Source organism: Schistocerca gregaria, chromosome 2 (assembly GCF_023897955.1).
Source record: "Schistocerca gregaria isolate iqSchGreg1 chromosome 2, iqSchGreg1.2, whole genome shotgun sequence".
Lineage (NCBI taxonomy): Eukaryota > Metazoa > Arthropoda > Insecta > Orthoptera > Acrididae > Schistocerca > Schistocerca gregaria.
Window position 1 is genome coordinate 721223524 of NC_064921.1, and position 19784 is coordinate 721243307.

Sequence of the window (19784 nt, forward strand, 5' to 3'; positions counted from 1 at the left end):
GGGAAAAATTACTGCCGTAGTTTCCCCTTGCTTTCAGCCGTTCGCAGAACCAGCAGAGCAAGGCCGTTTTGATTATTGTTACAAGGCCAGATCAGTCAATCATCCAGACTGTTGCCCCTGCAACTACTGAATAGGCTGCTGCCCCTCTTCAGGAACCACTCGTTTGTCTGGCCTCTTAACAGATACCCCTCCGTTGTGGTTGTACCTACGGTACGGGTATCTGTATCGCTGAGGCACGCAAGCCTCCCCACCAACGGCAAGGTCCATGGTTCATGGGGGGAGGAGTAGTCCAAGCGCTGAAGCGCTGAGAGTTCATGTACTCACTTAGTCACTTAAAATGTTGAAAGAGTTAGGTGACACGTAAGACTTACCTTTTGACTCACATTTTATTATTCTTTCTGTAATTAATTGTTTGTCCCTACAACACACGCACACCGACCTGTCATTCAAGATTAACTTCTGTTCAGTTCAGTAATCGTGACGCTGACGACAACTTTTGACCTATCGGTGTACTTGTCTTTCTTGGTGTCTTCGTTTTATTGTGTCCTACTCAAGACTACGAATTGTTTTTCTGTCATTGATCCATTGCTCTCAAGGTTTGTAACTGTTCATCAGTACGAAGGCGAAGTCCGATAAACCAATACCATTCAACTAAAGTCTAACTCTCGTCTTACTATAACGTCGCGTCGAGAACGGTAAAGATTAACTTTCATCAGCCCAATGACTGAGCAAGACTTCAGTCTGTACCTCACAAATTATAAAACTTCAAAAACTGAAACAATCTAATAGCGTTTGCATCCAGACAACTATCGGAAAAGTACTCTAGAGCGACTTAAGAGCAATTAAGTAAACATTTCAATATCCGAGTTGCATTGTAGTCGCACTGAATTTCCTTTTCCAAGAGGCTGCAACTCCCTTCCATGTTAAATGTTATCTTTGACTGAATTACTTTCTTGGATTTAACCTTCTTTCATATGATTTTTAATTTATTCTATAGATGTTTGATAAAGAATCTATGATAATCCTTTTCTTTTATTCCCCCCTTTTTGTATGCTATTCTCAGTATTTGAATAATATAGCTGTTAATCAAAATATAAGCAGTGTAAATTTTATCGTCAATAGTTGCCGTCACTGCCAAGATGACTAACTTCCCTACTTGACGTTTCCACAAAGTTTGTTAATTGGGGTTTTCTGTGCTTGGGGCGTTACATTATGGAGCGACGTTCGTACTGTGTAGGTGATGACAGAGGGCGCGTGTGCGACTGCAGCGACTTTTTCACCTGTCGCCCTCTTCTTTTCCGTAAACATACTCGTCAATTACCATCTATCATGATCCCTCAACACTCAATTTCGTCCGCGTTTTGACTTGGTGGGTGACGTTTTTCCGCTTTTTCCTGTATGCGGTATAAGTCTTCGATATGATGCATCTTGAAATACTAAACAGTTCGGTTACCTTTTCTGAAGCCCCCACCATAGGACCACCAACAATTTGTCTGCGTTATAATTCACTCACCCCCAACGTAATGCATTCCCAACTACGCGGAACACAGTTGTGACCCAGGCTGACACCTGCAGTGTACTGAGCACTCTGCACACGTGCCGCTCGTGGTCGCATACAGCAGCACAATATACAACATTGCTAGCATCTGAGTTTATGTTCAAGCGTGCGTTTCACACTGTGTTTTCGTATTTTTGTCCAGTCCCTGTGCATCCACGCAAAAATTCCAGATGAAGCTGGATTGGCGACAGTTTGTTAACACTGCCACAATTAAAGTCAGTAGTCGTACTAATGTACAATCAAAACAGTTCTGTCTATTAATTCCCTTTAATAAGATAGTGACAACAGAGGGAATCGAGACTAAAATTGGCAGACACATATGTGTTAAAAGATGTCCCATCAACCAACCAAAAATTTACACTAGTGGCCATTAAAATTACTACACGACGTACTACAGACGTGAAATTTAACCGACAGGAATAAGATGCTGTGACGTGCAAATGATTAGCTTTTCAGAGCATTCACACAAGGTTGGCGCCGGTGGCGACACCTGCAACGTGCTGATATGAGGAATGTTTCCAACGGATTTCTCATACACAAACAGCAGTTGACCGTTGTTGCCAGGTGAAACGTAGTTGTGATGCATCGTGTAAGGAGGAGAAATGCGTACCATCACGTTTCCGACTTTGATAAAGGTCGGATTGTAGCCTATCGCGAATGCGGTTTATCGTATCGCGACATTGCTGCTCGCGTTGGTCGAGATCCAATAACTGTTAGCAGAATGTGGAATCGATGGATTCAGGAGGGTAATACGGAACGCCGTGCTCGATCCCAAAGGCCTCGTATCACTAACAGTCGAGATGACAGGCATCTTATCCGCATGGCTATAACGGATCGTGCAGCCACGTCTCGATCCCTGAGTCAACAAATGGGGTCGTTTTCAAAACAACAACCATCTACACGAACAGTTCGACGACGTTTGCAGCAGCATGCACTATCAACTCGGAGACCATGGCTGCGGTTACCCTTGACGCTGCATCACAGGTACGAGTGCCTGCGATGGTGTACTCAACGACGAACCTGGGTGCACGAATGGCAAAACGTCATTTTTTCGGATGAATCCAGGTTCTGTTTACAGCGTCGTGATGGTGGCATCCGTGTTTGGCGACATCGCGGTGTACGCACACTGGAAGCGTGTATTCGTCATCGCCATATTGGCGTATCACTCGGCGTGATGGTACGGGGTGCCATTGGTTACACGTCTCGGTGACCTCTTGTTTGCATTGACGGCGCTTTGAACAGTGGACGTTACATTTCAGATGTTACGACACATGGCTCTACCCTTTATTCGATCCCTGCGAAACCCTACATTTCAGCAGGATAATGCACGACCGCATGTTGCAGGCCCTGTACGGGCCTTTCTGGATACAGAAAATTTTCGAGTGCTGTCCTGGCCAGCACATTCTGCAAATGTATCACCAATTGAAAACGTCTGGTCAACGGTGGCCGAGCAACTGGCTCGTCACAATACGCCAGTCACTACTCTTGATGAACTGTGGCATCGTGTTGAAGCTGCATGGGCAAGCTGTACCTGTACACGCCATGCATGCTCTGTTTGACTCAATGCCCAGGCGTATCAAGGCCGTTATTACGGCCAGAGGTGGTTGTTCTGGTTAGTGATTTCTCTGGATCTATGCACCCAAATTGCGTGAAAATGTAATCACATGTCAGTTCTAGTATAATATATTTGTCCAATGAATACCAGTTTATCATCTGCGTTTCTTCTTTGTGTACCAATTTTAATGGCCAGTAGTGTAGCTAAAATATCCACAATCAAGATTTTTGTAAAATCTGTGAAATCAGTAAGTAAAGTACTAATTTAGTATTACACCAGTATGTCTCGCGACAATATTTTTCTACCAACCAGTAATAACGCGAAGTGAACGGTTGTGCGAAGAGAAGACTATGCGCTCCCTCTCCTCGAAATACGCCGCTGCCAGCGAAAATCCAGCTACTGGCACGGCTGTGAGGATTTTTGCTGTCTTCACAACTGCGGCGTAATGTACCAGACTGAATGACGAGGACTTTCCTCAGACAACGGACTGACGCGTCGCCTGTGACAGAACCTGCTGCCAAAGCCAACTGGTTTGTCGCCCACGACGTGGCCTAAAGGCAGCCAGAGCGAGAATTCCTGGCGCAGTTTGGCGGGACACAGCGGCGCAACATTAATATTCGCTACAATGCGCCGTCTGTGCGAATTAACTCTGCGCACCGTATTACAGAGGCCTACGAAATTTCGTTAGGCGCAGGGAGTAAGGATTAATTACTCCTCTATTCGCACGGACTGACAGGTTGCGGAACTTTCCGGTTGCATGGCTACGACCCTTTTTTCATTTAATATCAATAAGGGCAACATTCTCTTATCAGCATTTCACCAGACGAAATAAACTGAAATATTTTCTCGAATAATCAGTGACAAACCATTTTGTGAATGCGAAGCAAATTGTCAAATGCAATGCGAATGTTTAAAGTAAAGTGCTTAATTTGATGGCTTCGAAGGTTCGAGTTAATTTTACTGTATGCAGATGTAATTTTGTTAGTTGCTAGTTAAGAGGTGTGTAACGAAAGTTTCCAGCAAATAGCAATCTGGTTCAAATGGTTCAAATGGCACTGAGCACTATGGGACTTAACGTCTGAGGTCGTCAGTCCCCTAGAACTACTTAAACCCAACTAACCTAAGGACATCACACACATCCAATGCTGGAGGTGGGATTCGAACCTGCGACCGTAGCGGTCGCGCGGTTCCAGACTGTAGCGCCTAGAACCGATCTGCCACTCCGGCCGGCAATAGCAATCTGAATCTTTTCCTATACTTGCGCTGAAGTGGATGTTTTGCAAATGAAGGAGCACAGTTTCTTAATCGGTATGCGTGAGACAGCATGCGTATCTAACATGTTCCACAACGCCGAGAATAAAAACGGGATTTTCCGGTACCTATACCTCGGGTTCTGTTGGTGATAAAAAGTTATGATCAAGTGTTCTGAATAGTGCTCGGGCTAGGGACCATACATGAACCCAACTGAACGATCGTCTTAGTGTCGCTATCCTACAGTACAGGGTCAAAGTACGAATATTACACACTTCCTTCCTTCTGCGTAGGAATTGGATTGCTTCCTTTTACATTTGACGTCGTCTACAGTTGGCCTGACGCGACCTTATGGAGGCACCATTAGTTCGTCAATGGGTCCTCGGAAACCGCAACTAAATTCTTGTTTTTACCACGTTTTTCCCGTCACCAGCAGACTAAAATCCAGCCGAGCATTCCAAGATGCTATGCCTCGAAATGGCTGAAATTTTTGCGATATATTCCTAAGACACAGATCCTCCAGAATTGTCTCTATATCTTTAACCGTTTCCAAGACACAGTGGTTCAAAATTAGCCGTAATTCTACATGTAAATCCAATATCATGCGAAATCTAAATAATAAATAACCACAAAAACTGCTCAAAGTGTAACGATGTATTCCTTATGCATTTATCTAAAAGAGTATCTACCTGATTTCAAAAATACTTATTCATTGTCGAGAAACAGCCAAAAAAATAGTTATTTTTGTATGAAAACCGAGATGCGGATTTCGATAGGGCTATGATCAGCAAATGGCTGTAATTTTTACGACGTGTTCCTAAGAAGCCGTTCTCGAACAGACTTGAAAATTTTCTTTATATCTTTATCCGTTAATGAGATACGAGGGTTCAAAGTTACCCTACTTGTACACGTGAAATACACGTGAAATATCTGGTGTGATGCGAAAACGTAGTTTATAAAGTGACATCCACTCCACTCCGTCTAAAGGCCACAAGAGGCCCACGGGATCATCAGACCGCCGTGTCATCCTCAGAGAAGGATGCATATAGGAGGGGCGTGGGGTCAGCACACCGCTGTCCAAGCCGTTATGATAGTATTCTTGACCGAAGCCGCTACTGTTCGGTCGAGTAGCTCCTCAGTTGCCATCACGAGGTTGAGTGCACCCCGAAAAGTGGCAACAGTGCATGGCGGCCTGGATGGTCTCCCATCCAAGTGCCGACGACGCCCGACAGCGCTTAACTTCGGTGATCTCACGGGAACCGGTGCATCCACTGCGGCAAGGCCGTTGCCAGTTATGGAGTGACATAGAATGGAGAAATATGCTGTTAAGTGTCTCCGTTATCATCTGGGAACACCATGTAGTTCTTAAGCGCATGATTTTTTTTCTTTTTTGCACGTGAAATCAGGTCTGAGGTGTAATCTTAGGTTTGCATTATAAGTAATCCAAATTTTAGTGATCAGTACGTTTCTTTTCATATAAATTACATGCCCTGTTGCAGTACAAAAAGAGAAGGAAACGAGTGCCAAAATGCTCCTATCGAAGCACAAAAACGGTGAATATATTCCAGTTAATTTTAAGAGACTCTTACTGAAAAGTGGTGTACAGACTGCCTCATTCTGCCTTCATCAGCGTCTTTAAAAATTTTGCCAAAATTTTTTGCACGTGCTTTTATGTCTTGAGAGCAGAGAAGACAGGAGAAGTGGCATAGAAACGGAAAAGTAATAAATACGGGACGATAGCAGACAGTGGTTGTGTTACAGGCTACAGAAAGAGCAGGAGGCAATGGAAGTGTGAGAGAAAGGGGGGGGGGGGACACAGTGGCAGAGGACAATAGCTGATAGTGAAAGAACAGTGCTAGGAAACGATTGAAGCAGACAATGCCAGAAGGGGGCGGGGGGGGGGGGGGAGGAATAAAGAGAAGGTGAAAGTGGGTGAGAAACAGTGATAATGAGAGAAAGAGTATATGACAATGACAACAAGGAAGAGAGAGATACCGACAGTGAGAAGAGACAGCAGCAGTAGGATGGAAGGAACGATATATCAGTAGTAAGATAGAGCAAGAAGGAGAAAGTGACAGTGATAGGGGACTGCATAAGCAGGACAGAACGAAAGGAACTATAACTGCGACATAGGAGACAATCACAGAGAGAGACAAAGAGATAATGACGATGAATTGGGCTCAATGAGTAAGTGAGGAGGGTAAGTGGGAGTGGCTGGGTATGGAGCGACTTGCAGCGATGGACTAGTGGGTGTGATGTGAGTTACAATTATGAGAGCCTGTGGGAGTTTGAGCCGCGGGAAGATTTTTAAAACTGCCGAGAAAGGTAGAACGAGGCAGATTATATCCCGATTATCAGTGTGACTTTTAAATAAACAGAAACACGTTCACATGTTTGGCGATCCTATGTGATCATTTTTCCGCTGGTAATGTTTATGAACGAAATCATTAAACTGGTTTACTTTTTGTAGCTATCTCAGATTAATCGGTTCAGAGCATTCCAGAGATATTATGATATTAATATTTTCACATGATCGATTTATCTTCTCTAAAGCGTATGTGTTGTGGCAGCCCTATCGATCATCGTTCTCTGTCCACTCTCATTACATGTCCATCTTCCGTAATTGTGAGAAAAAATTTTCCCTCTCTGTGGTACCCTAAAATACTATAGCGAGAAGAATATGAGCTCTGTATTAAAGTCAGTTTACATGTGGTTGGAGACTGGTTAAACCTATTATTTTACTGGGTGTTGTGTGCTGTCCTTAGGTTAGTTAGGTTTAAGTAGTTCTAAGTTTTAGGGGGCTGATGACCATAGCTGTTAAGTATCATAGTGCTCAGCGCCATTTGAACCGTTTTTGAACCTATTATTTCACCTCAGCATTACCGGATTTTGGGAGAAAATATAAGAGATCATGCAAATAGCCCACTTACGCTACGCTAAAGTCCAATACAGCCGAGATGGGTCACTTCCATAACGTAACAACGGCAACTATGAGGTACTGACACCGGCTAGTTAACATGGCCGAAACAGATCGCTTGTTAAATGTGAGGTTGTCATGTAAATCCCTGAGACGTATGTTGCCAGCTGGTTATTGTTGTATTCCAGAGAGAGAGAGAGAGTGAGATTGTTTTGGTATGATTTGCAGTTGTTCTTCCCTGATATTTTTTGTTATTTAATATATTTTGTGAATGTTGGTAAATATTAACAACTACAGAACCCAACAATGCTTTGCAACTGCTAAATGTGTGGGAAATGGATATAGGTCCTAATTTCCCTTTACCTCCTGTTTCTATCCCTTTTCTGCTCCTTCCTCCCTCTGTCCATCTTCTTCTCCTCTCTTCTATCTCTACCCATCACCTTCCTCGCACTCCCTGTACATCTCTTGTCCCGCATTTCCTCTCTCCATCTCTTCCTCCATCATCTCTGCCTTCTTTATACCCATTTCCTTCCCCCCTTCTCTGTTCATTTCCTCCTTCCCCCTCTCTCAGACTATATTTATTGTTATTGCAAACGGAACCTTGATTGAGAATAGAAGTCAAACTGAATTGGTAAATCAGTACACAGTGTATAAGAGAGACCATTCCTGCTGCTGGATCTGTGAAGATTGTAGCTTCAGAGACAGTATTTCGCATGCTAGACCGCACTTGAGAAATTATTATCCGATTTGCCTCCAAACACTGTCTACGCTCTCCATCAGTCTCAATGACTCTACGATCATGTAGTTGGCCTGCTTTATGCGTACGCCCACGATATTTTAACGCCTTACACTTTTCTAGATAAATAAACGACGAACTGAAATCAGTTAAATGTCTGCAACACATTAAATTACAACTAAATGACATAAATTAAGTTTTGCAAAGATACGATAACGATCTATAACACATTTAAATACGGCTTTTAATTGTACTCCCTTTCTGAAAATATCAATAATCAATGCGGAATGTGTTGTTGTTATGAAAACATATGACACCAGAACTGCCAAACTGAACACCCTTCTTTTTTAAATTTTATTTACAAAATGTGACAGCAGAACTGTCAAACCGACCTTCTCTTTTTTGTGTTATGAAAAGATGTGACAGCAGAACTATCAAACCGACCGTCACAGTTAGTTAATTGGGAGTTTTATACAAAAATACCATCAAAATTTCCGACTTTTCCGGTGCATTTTCGAAACATTTTCTTTCATACACGTATTTTCTTGTTAATTAGGCTAATAAAAAAAATCTGCTAAATCTGTCGAGCGTCCTGGAGTGATGATATCTCTTACATGCGAGAACTGATTTCTGTTTATATACATTTTTGCAGTGTTACTCAATTTTAATATCTTTCTTAATGTTGGTGTATTTGATAAGTATCTTACTGCTGCTTGGTATAGGGATCGTAATCCAGGCCCATACGTTCGACATTATATTCCACAAACATTCTTTTTTTCGTTTTTTTGGTAATTATGAGCCTAAACTCGCATATGTCACGCATGAAACGCATCTTATGTGCGAATGTTGTGGTATTCATTACGGCCATTACTAAGATTCTCTAGAGCTTACATGTCCTACGTTTTATCGACATCTGCAGCATTATGTTGCTGCGTGCTCGCAGTGTATAGCAGGGTAGAGTATTTCAGCATGAACGCTTGCAGGGCTTTTGCCTCTAGGGAGCCCCATAGTGGGAGTTTCTCAGATTTCCTTGTTCTATTTTTAAATGATGGCATTCACTTTTTGTGTACTGCAGGCTTTTTCTGAACTTACAAAAATTACTCAGTAAACATTACGTTTTTTCCAAATACAAGAACACATTACCAGGTACAATGTTGTAATGTACCTGTTTAAATAAAAGATAGTTCCAAAGGAAAAAATCTGGGCAGTACTGTATTTGATAGTATATTTATTCCATTATTATTTTACTAGACAACAATAATCAGTAAGTCAAATTAAGTTAACTATACGTGTTATCAAAAACCTTTGGTAAGTTAAATACATTTTGAACTAGAAGCTTTTGAACAGTAGCACAAGTTTCTATTTTAAGGACAAGGAAAACTGGTAGGGCATTAAAGTAAACTAGGCAATTTGAAAATACCACTTGTTCCCCTGTAGACGATCTTTCCTTCTTTTAAGGTATAATATAGTGTACAGCTGGCGAAATATGACTTAATTATCCACACATAATGTAGTTTGATATAAAAATGTATTAAATTTAGCCCCCTTAAAATTATGAGACCGAACAGTTAACAAAACTTCCAAAAAGGTTTCTACACATCATAAAGTATTTAAGTGTGTGGATCTAAAATATTTACAAATTCTGCATGTCTCACCACAACAGAAGCAGCTGAAAATTGCGGAAACTGCGTCTGGCAATCTCGAATATGCATTCCTTCATCAGATTCTAAAATCTATCACTACAATGAAACATCGACCAGGAAAAACCATGTGTAATTGGTACACTATCGTCAAGTTACGCAACTCTCATCATTATGCTGTGAGAGGTGTTCTTACTGGGTAAAACAGCAGCGGTCTGTCAAATAGCTAAACGTTTTGAGTGTTATCTGGTGCTGAATTTTTCAGCGAGTATTAGGCAGGATTTGGTGATCCAACGAGCAGCAGATACCTGATAAAGAGCGAGTATAAATTGTATTACTAACTGTATTAATATGTAAGTTTGTGAATCAAGATAACCATAACATTAATACTTCCTACCAGATTGGAACTGTATGCCAGACCTTTGCCTTTCTCTGCAAGTGCTCTACCAACTGAACTACTCATCTATCACTTTTCAATGTTCACAGATCTTCTCCTGGGACTAGCACTCATGGAAGAAAGGATGTTGTGAAGATACGGCTTAGCCACAGCCTGGAGGAAGAATGAATTTTTACTCTGAAGCAGAGAGAGCGCTGACATGAAATCTCCTGGTGAATTAAAACCCCGTTTTTAATTGAATCAACTGTGGGTTCTTAGCGAAACGTTTTAAATTGACTAAACACTCTTTCTTGCCTTGCTTCACAAATTTTATTGCTGTTACTGTACAACCTAGGTTGGGGTTATAAGCCCATTTTCTAGTGCATTACTGATTACCGAAGATGATAATGCACAAATGAACATGATAGTGTGGCAAAGATAGTCGCCTGAACTTCTTAGTGTATCGACCCATGGCTTAGTGTAAAAAAATGGTCATTGAAGTAATTTTACATTAAGCCATGGGTCGACACATTAAGAAGTTGAGACGACTGTCTTTGCCTTATCATCATGTTTATGTGCGCATTATTATCTTTCGGAATCAGTAATGTTCTTGAAAATGATATTATAACCCGAAACCTAGGTTGTACAGTAACAATAATAAGACAAGAAACAGTGTTTGTTTGGTTAAAACTTCTTTCTTCTGTGAATGCTCCAACTTTCTCAGGAGAACTTTTGATAACTCTGAAAGGTAGGAAATGAGTTACTGGCGTAAGTGTAGCTGTGAGGACGGACCGTTAGTCGTCCTTGTGTACCGCACAGCTCAGGCCTTCATAAATTCTCAAGTACCTCTATCCATTTCTTGATTATTGTCGATTTTCAGTTGTAAGACTGTCTTGTCGCAACTTTCCACGTTAGTCTATCCTGTGTAAGCTTTTTCATCTCTGCGTTTTTGCAACGCACATCAATTTTTCCTCCATGAGAAACTTAATGGTTCTATAATACTTCAGAAGGCATGCAATGAAGCAATCTCATCTTTTACACAAATTAGTTTTCCTCTGTTTGATTCAGTAACTCCTCATTAGTTATCTACGCAGATTTAGTTGTCTTGTTATTTGAAACGTTTATCGTCCATTTTTCACTTCAGAAGAATGATAAAAATCAGACAAAGAACTTAAAAAACCTCTCTGAAACTTAAATTTCTATTAGAAGTTAAATTTCTTACTATTGCTGTCCTGGTTTTAATCGTTCTGCTCCTGTCATCTTAAGTAATATTGACGCTCAAATAGCGAAACTCATCTACTACTTTTAGTGCTTCATGCCTATCAAAATTCTCTCGCTACCACTTAACGTAATCCGACTACATTCTGTTATCTTGTTTTACTTTTATTGGCGTTCCCGTCTTTTGAAGATACCTTCTACTCCACTGAACTGCTCTTCTGCAACTGCTGTCTCTGTCAGAATTACAGTACCACAGCCAGCATCAAAGTATTCATTTTCTCTCTCTCTGTAATTTAATACTGCAATAATAGTTATTGATGTTCATAGATTATGTCTATAGCATTGTACTTCTTATTATATGTATGTATAATTAAGATTATATAACTACTACCATTATTATTGTAACATATTACGAAGTTAAATCTCATGTATTGTATTGGATATACGCACACAATTTGCAAGATATGACTTGTATATATCGAGTGAAGAAACTGTGAGTACATGATTTTAGAGTATTAACTTCAGATAAAAAGAAAAACTTTTAGTATTTGAGAAAAATGTTGTAGGTGAACCGTTTCGCCGCTAGGAGTCCGTGAAGATTTTGACATCAGTGATGTTCAGCGTTTGTTTTCAAATGACCATGTGATGAATATGGTATTTTTCTAGAGATGTTACTGAAAACCTCGTCAGTTTACATCAATGCGCAACCGGCAAATGTTTGCTAATAATTGTCTAACATACTCAAAACCACCGTTTCACGAATAATGACTGCAGTTTCAGATGAATGGGCAACCAGCTATTCTTAAGTGTCTGTCAATATTGCATACATTAAACCACTGATCTCCATCCACAAAAGAAAACTGACTCACTTATTTCATTCCAACAATTGCAGAAAGTGGGTACACAGGCGATGTTTGAGCCCTAATTTCATTGTTAACCAATTTCCCACCTTCCCCCTCCCCACCAATTAGCCTACATCGACATCGATAACCTACCGCTTTGTTGCCAGATAGCTCATAACAGGCCAATTGTCTTATGTATAAAATGTTGGTAAAATGAAAAATAGGTGTGAATTAAAAAAGAGCCCATCAGTACTGTACGGTTTCCCTCCCCCCACCCACCAGTACTCTGCCACTGCGGAAGCTTGTTCTGCATAGTTGCCAGATTACCTGGGTTTTCTCCTGAATCAATCACCTGAAACAAAGAATGTACGTTTCGCTTACAAGTCCAAGCCTGCTTGTTAGACAGAACATGTTTTTCTCCTCCACTCCAAGCCAGTGGTTCTTGGAGAAAGGGCATTGTCTACCAAGGTAACCCCTTCGCCCACTGTACCTTTATGACACAAAGTACATTATCTCACCTAAGACAAATGATGTTTTTCGTCCATGCAGGTTACACAAAACCTGTTACAGAAAGGATACCATCCTGAGTGTATTGGCTACATAAATATGTTTTCACCCAACAGATAGTATCCAGTCTGAGCTGCCTACTGCTCTACTTTCCTTTCAACGCAGTTCAATTCAGATTTAATGTGAAAACAATTTTAGTTCAGTTAAATTCAAATGCAATTATATTTCAGTTCAGTTCAGTTCGAATCTTAAAACTGATCTAATTGAATTCAGAATTGGAGCGCACTTTTTCTAAATTAAAAATATTGATAGCCTAGCTGTCCACAGTTTAAACGCTTGACCATCTGAAATTAAAGTTTAAGCTACTCCCTTGTGACATAAAAGTTAAAAAGTTCCCCTCCACCCGTGACCCTCTCACAATTGTCATCCTAAGTTTGGATCTGACAAGTTCAAGTCACCTTCCACGATGCTTAAGCAAGCGCCATTACTCATGGGAGAAGATATCTATAAAACTCACTCTTCCTGCATTCAAAATGGTAAGAAATTCACTTAGCTGAAATTTAAAATTATGGGAAGCTCTCTGGTTGTAAAAACTGGACCACTTACCCTAACTTTAAAACTGTACAGCACTGGTACAGACTGCACGGGTACCAAACACTCTTCAGAGACGTATGCGTTGGGACATGAATAGGAAAGGGATGCACTCTGCATCTTTATTCACAGAAGTGCCACTCCAGGAGGAGAAACATCTCTGGGCTAGACAGTGACGGGCCGGGCTCCTACAGTCCTCAGTTATCGGTGGGACACCGCCCCACTCCGCGACCTGTCACATCTGTGCAGAGTGGTGCCTCGACGCATTGTGTTACACTCCACAGCTGCCGTCAAACTGAAACCGCCACACAGAGAACACAAAGCACTGCTGCAATGATGCTGCTTCTAACTGCAGGTCTGAAGCATCTGGCGCCACTTCATACAGTTAGAAATGCCGGCAGATGCTTATCAACCGCCAGCTAAGACAGTGCGCCGACCACACAGCCTTCAGACGAATTCCTAAGACAACACCATTTTCACTTAAACATAGTGCGATTTCAGTATATGACTGCGTCCTTTTGGGCTACAGGTGGACGATGTAACAGATCTGACATTTCATAGCTTCAGCACCCAGCATAGCTCTCTAGAGAATGCTATTCAATTTTCAACCCATATACGTTTGGTGTGAGTTAAATATAGTTACAGGATGGTTTCGGCATCCCTATGGCTGTGTGTTTGTACGACATGCTCTAGCGAAATTCGCTATCTCTGTGTACACTGAGAAGACAATAATCGTGGTATACCTTCCAATATCGTGCCGGACCTCCATTTCCGCGGCATAGTGCAACAACTCGACGTTGCATGGGATCAACAACTCGCTGGAAGTTCCTTGGCGCAATATTGGGCCATGCTGCCTCTACAGCGGCCCGCTGTTGCGAACGTGTTTCTAGTGCAGGATTTTGTGGGCGAGCAGACCTTTCGATTGTGTCTCGTAAATGTTCGACGATATTCTTATAGGGCCCTCGAACTGTCCAGATTATTCTTCTAACCAATCACGAACAGTTGTAGCCAGGTGACAAGACGCATTGCCATCCATAAAAATTCCATAGTTGTTTTGGAACATCACACCAATGAATGGATACAAATGGCCTCCAAGTAGCCTAATATAATCATGTCCAGTCAATGATCGATTCAGTTGGACCAGAGGACCCAGTTAGTTCCAAGTAAACACAACCCACACCAGTATGAAGCTACCGCCAGCCTGCACAGTGCCTTGTTAAGAACCTGGATCCATGGCTTCGTGAGGTCTGCGCCACACTTGAATCCTACCATCGGCTGTTACCAACTGCCATCGGGACTCATCTGACCAGGCCACGCCTTTCCAGTCGTCCAGGGTCTAACCAATAAGGTAACGAGGCCAGGAGAGGCGCTGCAGGCGATGTTGCGCTCTTAGCGTAGACAATCGCTTCGGTCGTCTAATGCCATAGCCCATTCCCGCCCAATTTCGACTCACTGTGCCAACGGTTATGTTCTCCGTACGTCCCACATCGATTTCTGTTGTTATTTCACGCAGTATTACTTATGTTTTAGCACTGACAACTCTACGCAAACGCCGCTGCCCTCCGTCGTTAAATGAAGGCCCTCGACTGCTGCGTTGTCCTTGTTAAGAACACTGCCTGAAATTTGGTATTCCTCGGCACACAATTGACGACGTGGATCTAAAAATACGGAATTCCTTAATGATCGCCGATATGGAATGCTCCATGCTTCTAGCTCTAACTACCATTCCGTGTGTGAGTAGGTTTTCTTATTGGTAACGCCACATAGCGCTCTGTATGAAAAATCACTGGCTGTGCTGTGCGCAGTCTGTGGCTAGTTTGCATTGTTGTCTGCCATTGTAGTGTTGGGCAGCGGCAGCTGGATGCTAAGAGCGTGTAGCGTTGCGCAGTTGGAGGTGAGTCGCCAGCAGTGGTGGACGTGGGGAGAGAGATGGCGGAGTTTTGTAATTTGTAAGACTGGATGTCATGAAGTATCATATATATTTTGACTATTAAGGTAAATACACTGTTTGTTCTCTATTAAAATCTTTCATTTGATAACTATACCTATCAGTAGTTAGTGCCTTCCGTAGTTTGAATCTTTTATTTAGCTGGCAGTAGTGGTGCTCGCTGTATTGCAGTAGTTCGAGTAACGAAGATTTTTTGTGAGATAAGTGATTTGTGAAAGGTATAGGTTAACGTTAGTCAGGGCCATTCTTTTGTAGGGATTATTGAAAGTCAGATTGCGTTGCGCTAAAAATATTGTGTGTCAGTTTAAGCACAGTCGTGTATAATTTTTCTAAGGGGACGTTTCATATAGACCAGTCTTCTATAAATTGTTCTAAGGGGACGTTTCATATGTCGACCATTAGCCAAGGATACCTCACTGGAATCTTCTGATTTTTTCTTGTAGTTTGTGTAGTTAGTGTAGCCTTTATGTGTTGCTAGCGCGTAATCATAAAGAGAATCTCCTTTGTAGTTGTAGTTTTTCATTGTTGTACAGTAAAACAGTTGTGGCATGCATGTGGATTTGCACCAAGTATTTCGCAGCTTCGCTTGCAATTAACTAGATATTATTTTCAGTGCTATGTTAATGTGTTCTCTTATTTTTGCTCTTCAAATTGTGCTTTTATGTGTTATTGTGTGAAATATTGTGACAATAATGGCGTGTGAAAAACGTAACACTAGGCTCCAAAGTAAACTGAGAAATAATAGTGACGACGAGCGTCGCTTATCAGCACCACTGTGTAGTGAATTAACAGACATTCGAAGTAGTAATTTGGTAATTGTGCATAGGGAAATGGAGCGGGCGGCAAATAATGGTGTAGACAATGAAGCAAGTAGTGAACAGGGAACAATTATCGATCGATCAGTCGGCAACAGCTCGCCTCAGGAATCCGAAATGACAGAACACAATATTGCAAATACTGTAGACTTAGGTTATGGGTCCTCACCGTTTTCTCAAATGAGTCAAGACACATTTTCTGCCTGTTAAAATGTAAAAGTTGCCGGTGAAAATGCACTGCCAAAAAGCATAGAAAAACAGATTCCAGACACTAATACATTATTATTGCAATTAATGCAACAAATGGAACAAAATCAGAAACAAATGGGACAAAAGCTTCAAAAGTTAGACACAATGGAACAAAATCTTCAAACGTTAGACACAATGGAACAAAATCAGAGACAAACACAGCAAAAGTTAGACGCAATGGAGCAAAAGCTTCAAAAGTTAGACTCAGTGGAACATACGCTTGAACAAACACGTGAAGATTTAACTACTGAATTACATAAAATAGAATCGAAATGTCAAAAAGTCTATAATGACGTAAAACACAAATATGTGAGCATTCCCAACCTATTTTTTCGCGGCATGAAAATGCATTACAGAATCACGAAGCAGCCATAAAAGAACTGCAAACAATTGTTCATGAAAATCATGAGACCTTGCAAGCTAAAATTGACTCAGTTGCATCTACCGATTCGGTTACGCAACTTGCAAAAACTCAAGAAAACTTAAAGGACACAGCAGATACTCTGAAAATTGGTTCAGTAAGACACACGGAGGACATTAGTTCATTATCAGAGAAAGTAGTTGAACTTTTGGATCAGCTAAATAATTTATCTACGAAGGCAGATGATAATCTGAATGACACAAAACCGGTAGTCTTTAATGACACAGAAGAGTTCGAACAAATTAGGAAATTCAAACAAAATCAAAATCAAATTAATACGCAACACCAAAGAGAAATCCGGGAAGTACAAGATCAGCTGACACAGGTAATACAAGAATTACGTATTTCAGAGGACTCTCGCACACCAATACGGGAAGAGGGACATAAAAATACGGAACTGCCACAAAATAATAACACAGGGCACTTTGGAGATTATGAAAGAAATTGGCAAAGTACACCGAATTTTGAGATGGAACCGCCGAAACGACGTAACAATGACCGACATGCGACCCGCCGATACGATGATTTTGACTATAAGCTGTTCATTACTACACGTAAATTCGAAACATTTAAGAATTCTGGCAACGACAATCATCCACAAGCGTGGCTTCATCAATTCTCTCATTGTTCCCCCCCCCCCCCCCCCAACTGGTCATTAGAGCACAGATTAGAATTTATGTGTGGCTATTTAGAGAATGAACCAGCTGTAAGAATGCGATCGGTCATTCACGATTGCCACAGTGAAGGAGGATTTTACCATGCCTTCCTCTCAGCATATTGGTCTCAAGCCACACAAGACCGAGTAAAACATGGTATCATAACGATGAAACATTTCGAACAATCTGAATTTTCCAGTCCTATGAAATATTTTGAAGACATGTTGCATTAGAATCAATATCTTTCTAACCCATACAGCCCCTCAGAACTCATCCGCATGTGCTTAATCAAATTGCCTGAACATTTACGACACATTATTTTGGTAGGACGTTGCAAAGACGACACTGAAGCTTTTCAGCGACTCTTACAAGAACTGGAAATTGACACTGACAATCGCGGAACGCAAAAACAGAAGCACAACAATTACAGGTCATATCCGTCGCAATTCCGCGATGAAAGAAATAACAACTGGACACGACAAGGCTATTCTCACAACACAAATCGTGACCAAAACAGACACCACCCGTATGACAACCACCGGCAGAGTAATAGTTACAGAGAAAAATCGTATTTCCTTAGTAATGAACATGACAGAGACAATCATAGAAACAGACAATATGGCAACCAGAACGATTATTATCACGGGAGGCAGAATAAGTTCAGATGCAAGGGTCCACCGCGCAGTGATAATTCAGGGAGAAATTCTCCACCACATGACCGACAAACAAGAAATTACAGGAACTACCGACATGACGACAGACGATATAATCATAATGACAGACCGGAAATCCATCAGAACTGGCGAGCTTCAAACAGGGTAGGGCCCTCTCGGAAATGTAAATTTGTAGAAGTTAGGTCTCCTAATACCAGTAACGACGCGCGCCAACAAAGAAACAGACAATGACTCGCACCGCAGGCAGCCGCGTGCGCCGACTGGCTCAGAGAAAAATAACATAGACGCTAACATTGGGAGAAATTCCAGTATTCTTTACCGACGTGTACCACATGATAATTGCGTTGAAGTTGAAACTCTGCGTACTAGGAAGAGTAAAGGTTTACACCACATTTCACATGTAAAACCGTTTATTGAAAGATAATCTGCTTTTTAACTTTGTCTTTGCCATAAAACATTTCACTTCACATTTCTAGTATGCTTTGTCACACTGAGAAACTATTAACATGCAACAATGTTTGAAGTTTACTATCCAGTCTAGAACCTACGGAACATATTTATACAGAAATTACGAATGCATTGTTATAGTGAACAGACGTCACAGTGTTATTGTGCGTGTACATTCTTGCTTGTTAGTTGCACGATTACGTAACGACCATAAGGCTCACATACTTAGAACATTTACCAGTATTGCTAATGGGATTTTAATGCAACATTTTGGTTTACTTGAAAATACATTCTGGATTTAAAGTACTTTCTGTGAGATACCAGATGATACAGTGGTTAGTTTATGTGACAGCTACACGATTTTATCACGACGCTACTAATGAGTGACAATTTACAATGTTGCTTTTGCAGTTTATCTGTTTTATATCTCCACAGTTTTTCTGAATTTTTCTGGAAAGTAAAACAGGTTTTAGTAGTAACGTTTGTGGTGTAGCTACAATGAGACAGCCTTTTCTGTAGCACAACAATACGTACAGTACAGTACTTACTTCATCACGGCAATAAGCGTAATAACTAAGATATCTATACGCAAAGCATTTCAATTTCGTTTATCATGAGGTAAGTACATTGACTTCTGCAGAACTTAGCTTTCGGAGGACAACAACTACGACACTTCCACAGAGATTGTCTTACAGCAAGACGCACATTTAGTGCTACAGGACACGCATTAAACTATTTATTTTTCAACATATTTGAATTACAAAGAAAGTTTTCCGTGATACATTTCATTCCATTGCTGTAATCTGTAACACCTGAGGATATAATTACATTATCCTCAGGGGGGTACACGCTTACTTTGTGTACCATGTGTTTGGCAAGCACAAGGAGCCCTAGCTAATATGGTATTTGTTTATACAACTTTACACATCGGTACCATATTTCTCTAACACATAAATTACACAGCTATCTGATCATTTAACTGAGAGAGACAAACATTTACTTTACTACATCAGTGACAGATGTTTACGTATTTACACCATTGGATAACTTCACACTTACGAAGTTGTATTTTGTGAACTGTTCATATTTTTTCGGAACCATTGTGATACTGTGAGATCTTTGAATGACATATTTGGTATGGGATCACGGTTTTTAAAGTACGTTTGAGGCAGATGACACTTTTGACATGAGCAGACAATTTTTTTTAGGTTTTGAAATTATTGGAGGAAGCTACGGAGATTTTGGGAATTTGACTGTGGTGTTATGATATTATTATGACGACGATGTGAATTATGCTGCTGAAGTATGCTTAAGCTGATGCTATATGAGTTATTTGGTAATGCTACATATCTGTTATGAAGACATATTGAAGAAGTGTCGACG